At 45.7% G+C, this 7,838-nt stretch overlaps 1 pseudogene; it reads left to right on the top strand.

The window, feature by feature from the left end:
- Positions 1 to 4,895: 4,895 nt before the first annotated feature.
- On the top strand, positions 4,896 to 7,571 carry LOC128568725 (trafficking protein particle complex subunit 2-like; annotated as a pseudogene).
- Positions 7,572 to 7,838: the final 267 nt, after the last annotated feature.

The following is a 7,838-nucleotide window of genomic DNA, read 5'->3' as shown; positions in this document are numbered from 1 at the left end:
CCCGCCACAACGCCCGGCTATTTTTTGTTGTTGTTGCCATTGTCATTGTTGCTTTCTAGCTGGCCCAGTTTGGGTTTGAACCCACCAGCTTTGGTGTACGTGGCCGGCGCCCTACCCACTGAGCTACGGGCGCTCCCAGAAGAGGTTTTTATGACCTGTTCAGGGATTATATGAGGTCTTGCTAGTTCAGTGCATCCTCTTCAGAGGCCAGAAACTTCCGAGTCGCCGTCCGGGGTCACTCAGTCCCTTCCCACAGAGGCTGCCTTGGGGCATGGAGTCGTGCCTCTCTTTCTGTGTCATTGCTGAGGCCACCTGGGAACAGACGCTGCCATGCTGTGCTTGGAAAGTCTGCACATTCTACTTCAGATGCCCGTGGCTTTGGAGTCTCAGACTTCAGCCTGGGACTGTTGCGGCTTGTGCGCGAAGGCGAGCACTGTGTCTCCGCAGTCACTGAGCTCTCCTGTAGAAACACTGTTCTTTCACAAGGGACTTTTTAACTGCTCAGTTTTTGACTATTTTAAATAGTTTGCTGAAAACTTATAACACTTGCTACATATCATGTTTTAATTGGCTTGTACAGTTAACCTTTTATTTAGTAAAGTATCTAGGACTTTTTTGGATTGTAAATAATGTGGTTTTATTAAATAAAAGTCATATAAAATTGTTACTTATGTTCACTGTAGTTTGATTTAAAGTTGGAATTCTTGGCTGGGTGAGGTGGCTCACACCTCTAATCCCAGCACTTGGGAGGCTGAGGCGGGTGGATTGCCTGAGCTCACATGTCCAAGACCAGCCTGACCCAGAACAAGACCCTGTCTCTAAAAAATAACTGGGCATTGTGGCAGGCCCCTATAGTCCCAGCTACTTGGGAGGCTGAGGCAAGAGAATTGCTTAAACCTAAGAGTTTGAGGTTGTTGTGAGCTGTGATGCCACAGCACTCTACTGAAGGTGAAAAAGTGAGACCCTGTCTCAAAAAAAAAAGTTGGAATTCTCATTTGGAAGCATGATGAAAATTTGACTTGAGCATTTTGCTATTTGAGTATTTGAAAATCCACTTACTAGGCTTATTAAACAAGAAGATGGTGCAGTTATGGTATTTTAGTCAAGGAGTTCAAGAGTTGGGTGCACCCCTTCCAGACTGGGTTGGAGCCCCAACCCTGCCATGTCTCTTCAGCCTGGCCCCACCCCAGTGCCTACCACACACACTCCTGAGCCTGCTGCACCTCTTTTAGCATGCAGTTGGCGCTTACTCTGTACCAGTCCTTGGACCAAGGGCTCTTCACATTCCTTTAGGAACCTTCTCAGAAGCCTGTGAATCCGGTAGTGAGGACTCTGTTCCCCAGCAGCCAGTAAGGTGACATGTGCTGCCTGTGGGGTACAGTCAGTGTGCTCTGGCTGTGAGGGTGGAGAAGCCATGAGGCCATTTGGAAGCAGGCAGAGCAACTGTTCACAGGTGTGCTTACCCAGCCTGGAGGCTCGGACGGAAGAGCACACCCAAGTCCCAGCTACAGCGTGTAGAGCCCTTGGGGCAGCTTTCTCTTTTGTCCCCTCGTCCACCAGGAGAATCCCTCCTTGTTCACCAGGACTCTTCTCCTGAGCAGACGCAGCTGCTCCTCCATCTCTGGACCTCTACGGACTGCTGGGAGCTTTCTGTTCTGCCGCAATCGTTGGCTTCCCCACCCTGTCCTGCCGGAGACAGGCATTTTTGTGTATGTCCTGGACCCCTGCAGGATGCAGAAACAGTGCCTGCCTTCCCTCTGGGGGTCCTGTTAGGTATTTCTTCACCCCTGCAGGGCGTGGGCCTAGAGGACAGACCACAGGGGCTAACAGTTGGTAGCAGTCACATTTGCTGCAGGCTGGCTTGCTGCACCAGCCACACCAGGTGCTAGACTGAGTTGCTGTCCACGAATCATCTCGCTTAATCTCCATAGCAACTCTGTGGAAAAAGTCATTATTGTCCTGATTTCAAAGATGTGACACAGAGGAGTGATTTGGTTAGGCTCCTACAGCCATTTATTGGCAATGGTGGGGCTCAGACTGACACCTGTGACCCCCTTCCCCCACTAAGCCCTTGTTCAGAAATACATTCTTGTGCTGAGTATAGTAGCTCACGCCTGTAATCTTAGCACTCTGGGAGGCCAAGGCAGGTGGATTGCCTGAGCTCAGGAGTTTGACACCAGCCTGAGCAAGATCAAGACCCCGTCTCTACTAAAAATAGAAAAATTTGCCAGGTGTCTTGGTGGGTGCCTCTAGTGCCAGCTACTTGTGAAGCAGCTAAAGCAAGAAGATGGCTTGAGCCCAGGAGTTTGAGGTAACTTTGAGCTGCGATGGCATTATGGCACTCTACCCAGGGTGACACAGTGAGACTGACTCAAAAAAAAAAACCTTCTCAAGAAGATACACTTGCTCTAGGACCTCTGGTTCCTCTAGGTCTGACCGTGATTCCAGCGGCAGGGTCTGAGCTGTTGGTCATCAGGCAGACGAGGGGCAGGGCCTGCCCAGGAATGGGAAGCCTCAGAGCTAAGGGCCAGTCCTCAGATGGGACCATGTTAAGATGCAGGGTTCCCAGGGAAATTGGTAGGTCTGCTCTGCCCTCAGTGGACCACACCACGGCTGTCTCCCGGAACTAACTGCCAAAGCTTTATTTCCTAGGATACTTGAGCCATGTGGGGTTCTGTGTGGAGTGAGGGGAATGGCCTTCTCCGTAAACATTAAAATGAGTTACTTATGGATTTGAAAGCATCACTCTGGTCTTCAGATTCTCGTGAATTATTTTACGGGCAGGCACCCCATAAAATTTGTCTTAAACATTATTCCTTTAGCTTCTTGCCCCTGCTTTTGGAACTCATGGTAGAAATGGCTCCAATGAAAAATAAACCCAAGTTTAAGGTGCATTTTGGTTGGAAGTAAGACCAGGACCCTAGAGCTAAATCTCCTTGACAACTATTGCCATTTAGTGTTTTTTTGTTTTGTTTGTTTGTTTTTTGAGACAGAGTCTCACTTTGTTGCCCTTGGTAGAGTGCTGTAGCATCATAGCTCACAGCAACCTCAAACTCCCCAGTTTAAGAGATCCTTTTGCTTCAGCCTCTTGAGTAGCTGGAACTATAGGTGCCTGCCATGAAACTGGCTAGTTTTTCTATTTTTAGTAGAGATGAGGGTCTTGATCTTGCTTAGGCTGGTCTCGAGCTCCCAAGCTCAGGCAATCCCCCTGAGCCTCCCAGAGTTAAGGGATTATAGGCATGAACCACCACACCCGACCTGACATTTTCAATTCTTATCAAAAAAAATTTTTTTTTTTTTTTTTTTTTGTAGAGACAGAGTCTCACTCTACCGCCCTTGGGTAGAGTGCCGTGGCGTCACACGGCTCACAGCAACCTCTAACTCTCGGGCTTACGCGATTCTCTTGCCTCAGCCTCCCGAGTAGCTGGGACTACAGGCGCCCGCCACAACGCCCGGCTATTTTTTTTTTTGTTGCAGTTTGGCCGGGGCCGGGTTTGAACCCACCACCCTCGGCATATGGGGCCGGCGCCCTACTCACTGAGCCACAGGCGCCGCCCCGCTTATCAAAAAATTTTTTAAAAGATCTAGCTTCAAGCCGGGCGTGGTGGCTCATGCCTGTAATAGTAGCACTTGGGGAGACCGAGGCAGGTGGATTGCTTGAGCTCACAAGTTTGAGACCAGCCTGAGTAAACACAAGACCTCATCTCTACTAAAAATAGAAAAACTGAGGCAAGAGAATCTCTTGAGCCCAGGAGTTGGAGGTTGCTGTGAGCTACGATGCTACTGTCCAGGTGGTAGCTTGAGATTCTGTCTCAAAAAAATAATAAAAAAATAAAAGGTCTAGGTTCAAATAACATCTCATTAAAAATGTATTCAGTGCCAACATTTTCAGGGCGCTGTACTTTTTGACAAGGACATGAAAAGGCAGGCTTTGCTTTTAGGACTTATAAAATCACCTTAGTCTAAGAGGTTTCTAGTTCAACCCTTGGGGCCCCTGAAGGCAATCCCTGCTGGAGTTAGCAGTGACTTCCAGCTGCTGTGCTTTCTGGCTCTGCCTGCAACCCTACCTTCCTGCCATTTCCCCAGTTGGTTCAGCTTCTTGAGAGATCTTTTTGCCTGTAATTATTTTTGAATTCAACATAAGACTTAGTGCCTAACACATAATAGGAATTCAAGTTAACACCTGTTATCAGAAAATGAACTAGATTGGCATTGCATTAATGTATTAATCCAACAAATGTACTGAGTACCATTTATGTGCCAGGCGATGTGCTGGCTGCTAGGGAGAGTTATGAACCAACCGTCTTTGCCTCCTGCAGACTTTGTCTCATTGGGGTACAGAGATCTAAATACAGATAATAGTCCTTAAGCAGTCAATCAAAGACTAAATGAGGCTGCATACAAGCCTCTGTGGGGACACACACAGGAGCACTTCAGTAAGAATTTGGGATAGACAATGCTTTCAGGTCTGTGGAATTCTTCCTCAGAAGTAATGGATCTGAAGAAACAGTTTGTAAATGTGTTGCTATTTCATGATTAAGTGCTCTCCTATAATTAGAAAGAACCTGCTGGGAGGCAACGGTGGATGGATCACCTGAGCTCAGGAGATCAAGACCAGCCTGAGCAAAGCAAGATCCCATCTCTACTAAAAAATAGAAAAATTAGCTGGGTGTTGTGGTGGGCCCCTGCAGAACCAGCTGCTTGGGAGCCTGAGGCAAGAGGATCTCTTGAGCCCAAGAGTTTGAGATTGCTGTGAGCTGTGACGCTACTGCACTCAACCCCGGGGAAACTGAGTGAGATTCTGTTTCAAAAAAAAAAAAAGAGTTGAGATTGAGGTGCTGGCTTCCTGGACCTACTCGAGCAGCAACTGTTCATGCAGCGCTGTGAACTCCTGTGATAATTAACCAAGAATAGCTTTGTTTGTACAACCTCACTCCTGAAGAATAAAATGGCTTTTGCTGAGTTTTCTTTTCATGTGCCAAGTCTGAAGGAGCTTGCTGGAGTTGTGCAGAAAGGACTAAAAGATAACTTTGCAGGTGTCCAGGTCTCTGTAGTTGATTGCCTTGACTTGACGAAGGAACCATTTACCTTTCCATACAAGGTCGTCCTCCTCCCCTCAAGGGCTTGGTACAACCTGGCATGCCAACAAGCCGGGTGCTGTTTAGCCGAGAGCTGGAGGCACGGGAAGCTCGGAGAGGAAGCTGGACCTAGAGTCTGAGACACCCTACTCTTGACCCTGCGAACATACCCGCCCCTGGCTTCTCATGGAGACTCCCCTCTCCTTTATTTAACTGTATTTAACACTGAGAAGAACAGACTTTCTGCAGAAAAACTTGGGGGAAGCTGCCTTGATAAATGGCGAGAAGCTAGAATTCCCTTTGGAAAACTTTGCTTCCATTGATTGTAACAAGCAAGGACTATAAGGAAGGGGTCAGGGGTCTCTCACCCAGGCTGATTAGCTAAAGACCTCCCAAGACCCCCCGGGACGGTTCTGAGGGGAACCCTGACTTCTGTATGCTTCCTCCCCAGAATGTTGAATAAAGGGAATTAAAATTAGGGATGTGCTTTAAAAAGTTACAATAAATGAAACTGAAGCTGCAGAGTGCGGGTCTCTACAGCATGAATGGACTGGGCGTTGCCATTGTCTGCGTCTCGCTACAGGAGGCATATTTTGAAGACAATGTCTGGAAGCTTCTACTTTGTAATTGTTGGCCACTATGATAATCCAGTTTTAGAAAGTGTGTTTTTGCCAGCTGGGAAAGCGGAATCCAGAGACAACCACCATCATCTAAACCAGCTCATAGCTCATACTCTCGACCTGGTAGATGAGAACATACGGCTGTCAAACGTGTAGTTAAAGACTGTGGACAAGTTCAACCAGTGGTTTGTGTCTGTGTTTGTCACTGACAGGCATGTGAGATTTATCATGCTTCATGACATGAGGCAAGAAGAAGGAATGAACTTCTGTGATTTACATGTCTATAAGGTTTGCAATGAATCCATTTTATGAACCCAGTTCTCCTATTCAATCAAGCGCATTTGACAGAAAAGTTTAGTTCCTTTTAAACACTTTCTAAGCTGAATGCAGAAAAACTTCAAAACAATGTTGCAACAATGGGTATACTCAGGAATGTGTACATTGTAAGTAACTTGATTAAATAGCCCAGAAAACGTTTTTTAAAAAATTACAATAAATGGCATTTCATATGCATATGTTAAAAGAAAAAAAAGAGGTCAGGTGCAGTGGCTCATGCCTGTAATCCTAGCACTCTGGGAGACCAAGGCAGGTGGATCGGTTGAGCTCTGGAGTTCACTTGCCTGAGCAAGACTGAGACCCTGTCTACTAAAAATAGAAAAATTAGCTGAGGGTTGTGGTAGGCTCCTATAGTCCCAGCTACTTGGGAGGCTGAGGCAAGAGGATTGCTGGAGCCCAAGAGTTTGAGGTTGCTGTGAGCTGTGATGCCATGGAACTCTACCCAGGGCAATAGAGTGAGACTCTGTCTCAAAAAAACAAAAATAAAAAAACAAAAAACACGTTAGGAAGTAATCAGAGGATTGGCTTCTAGTCAGTCATAACATCTTCAGCATACAGAACTATAATCTGAAAGAACATTGGTAACTTACTATGAAATCATTTACATAGGACACTGATGATTTGCTTTGTAGCTTAAAGCAATGCTAACTTCATCAAACTTCTTTATGTCTTTGTGCTCTGAGAGATCTGCTTGTTTCTAGGTTCAGTGCTAGTGTGGGAGTGTTTGATTGGATCTAGGTAATTGCTGATTAAAAATCATCTGAAAATCATCTTTTATTTCTGTGATTCTCCCATTAGTGAGCCATAGAGATAAAGGATGCTCTGCCTTTGAAGCCTCCTACAGAAGAGCCAGTGGGCTTGTTCTGCTTTTATTAAAGTTTGAGACACAAAGCAAACCAATTTCTACTTGCCAGGTACTGCTTCACTTTGGCCTTGATGAACAGGAGAGAGGAAAGACTAAAATTGTAGAGTAAGGAAGAGAATGGAAGCTAGAAGCCAAAGCTTTTTCTTTTATTCCCCTCACTTTTACATTTGTGTGGTTTGATATAAAAGAGTGTATTCAAGCCATGGTAATTAGAAAAATAATTTTATTCAACCTTCTTTGGCATCAAAGGGAACACATACTTTAGAAAACAAAATCATGTCATCAAAAGATTCTCACAGCCAACTGAGTCACCTGCCCAGAGTGGAGTTTCTACCATTTTTTTAGAGGTATCTAGTACCAAAAAATATATCATCTTTCTAATGATCCTCTTAAGTTTAGGAATAGAATACTTTGAATCCCAAATCTGCACCTCGTAAAATTCAGCCTAGGAAATCAAACCAAGCCCCTGGCTCCAAGGTGATTACTGATACTGTGCTAAGGAAATAGACCTATCAATTATTTTTTACCCTAACACAAGGAATAATGCCATTTTAATAATTGATACAGGCCTTTTCCTTCATGGCAGCAGTGGAGGACTCTTCATCTATGGCAAACGTATTCACTCTGTAAACCTACATCTAGCTCTTGTTCTGTAAACCTACCATTCTTTCCCAGTAAACTGTTTCATGCTTGCCTTGCTTTATTGGGTCTTGTCATTCTTTGGCCAAGAACACACGAAGAACCAAGTACATAGGCAACTGCCTGAACCCCAACACCCCAACTGTTTATGGGCTCAGAATCTGGAAGCAAGACCATCTGCCCTCATGTCCAGGGTCTTCCCACAGGTGGAGCTGAAGAATGAAGAGGCAAAGAGTCTGCAGCAAGAGCAAGATCAGTATCTGATCTTTCTACACTGGTACGCAGCAGCTGATCAGCAGC

This window comes from Nycticebus coucang, chromosome 17, assembly GCF_027406575.1.
Source record: "Nycticebus coucang isolate mNycCou1 chromosome 17, mNycCou1.pri, whole genome shotgun sequence".
NCBI classification, from domain to species: Eukaryota; Metazoa; Chordata; class Mammalia; order Primates; family Lorisidae; genus Nycticebus; species Nycticebus coucang.
The sequence above is the reverse complement of the archived record's forward strand: the minus strand, read 5'-3'. Positions and strand labels throughout refer to the sequence as shown.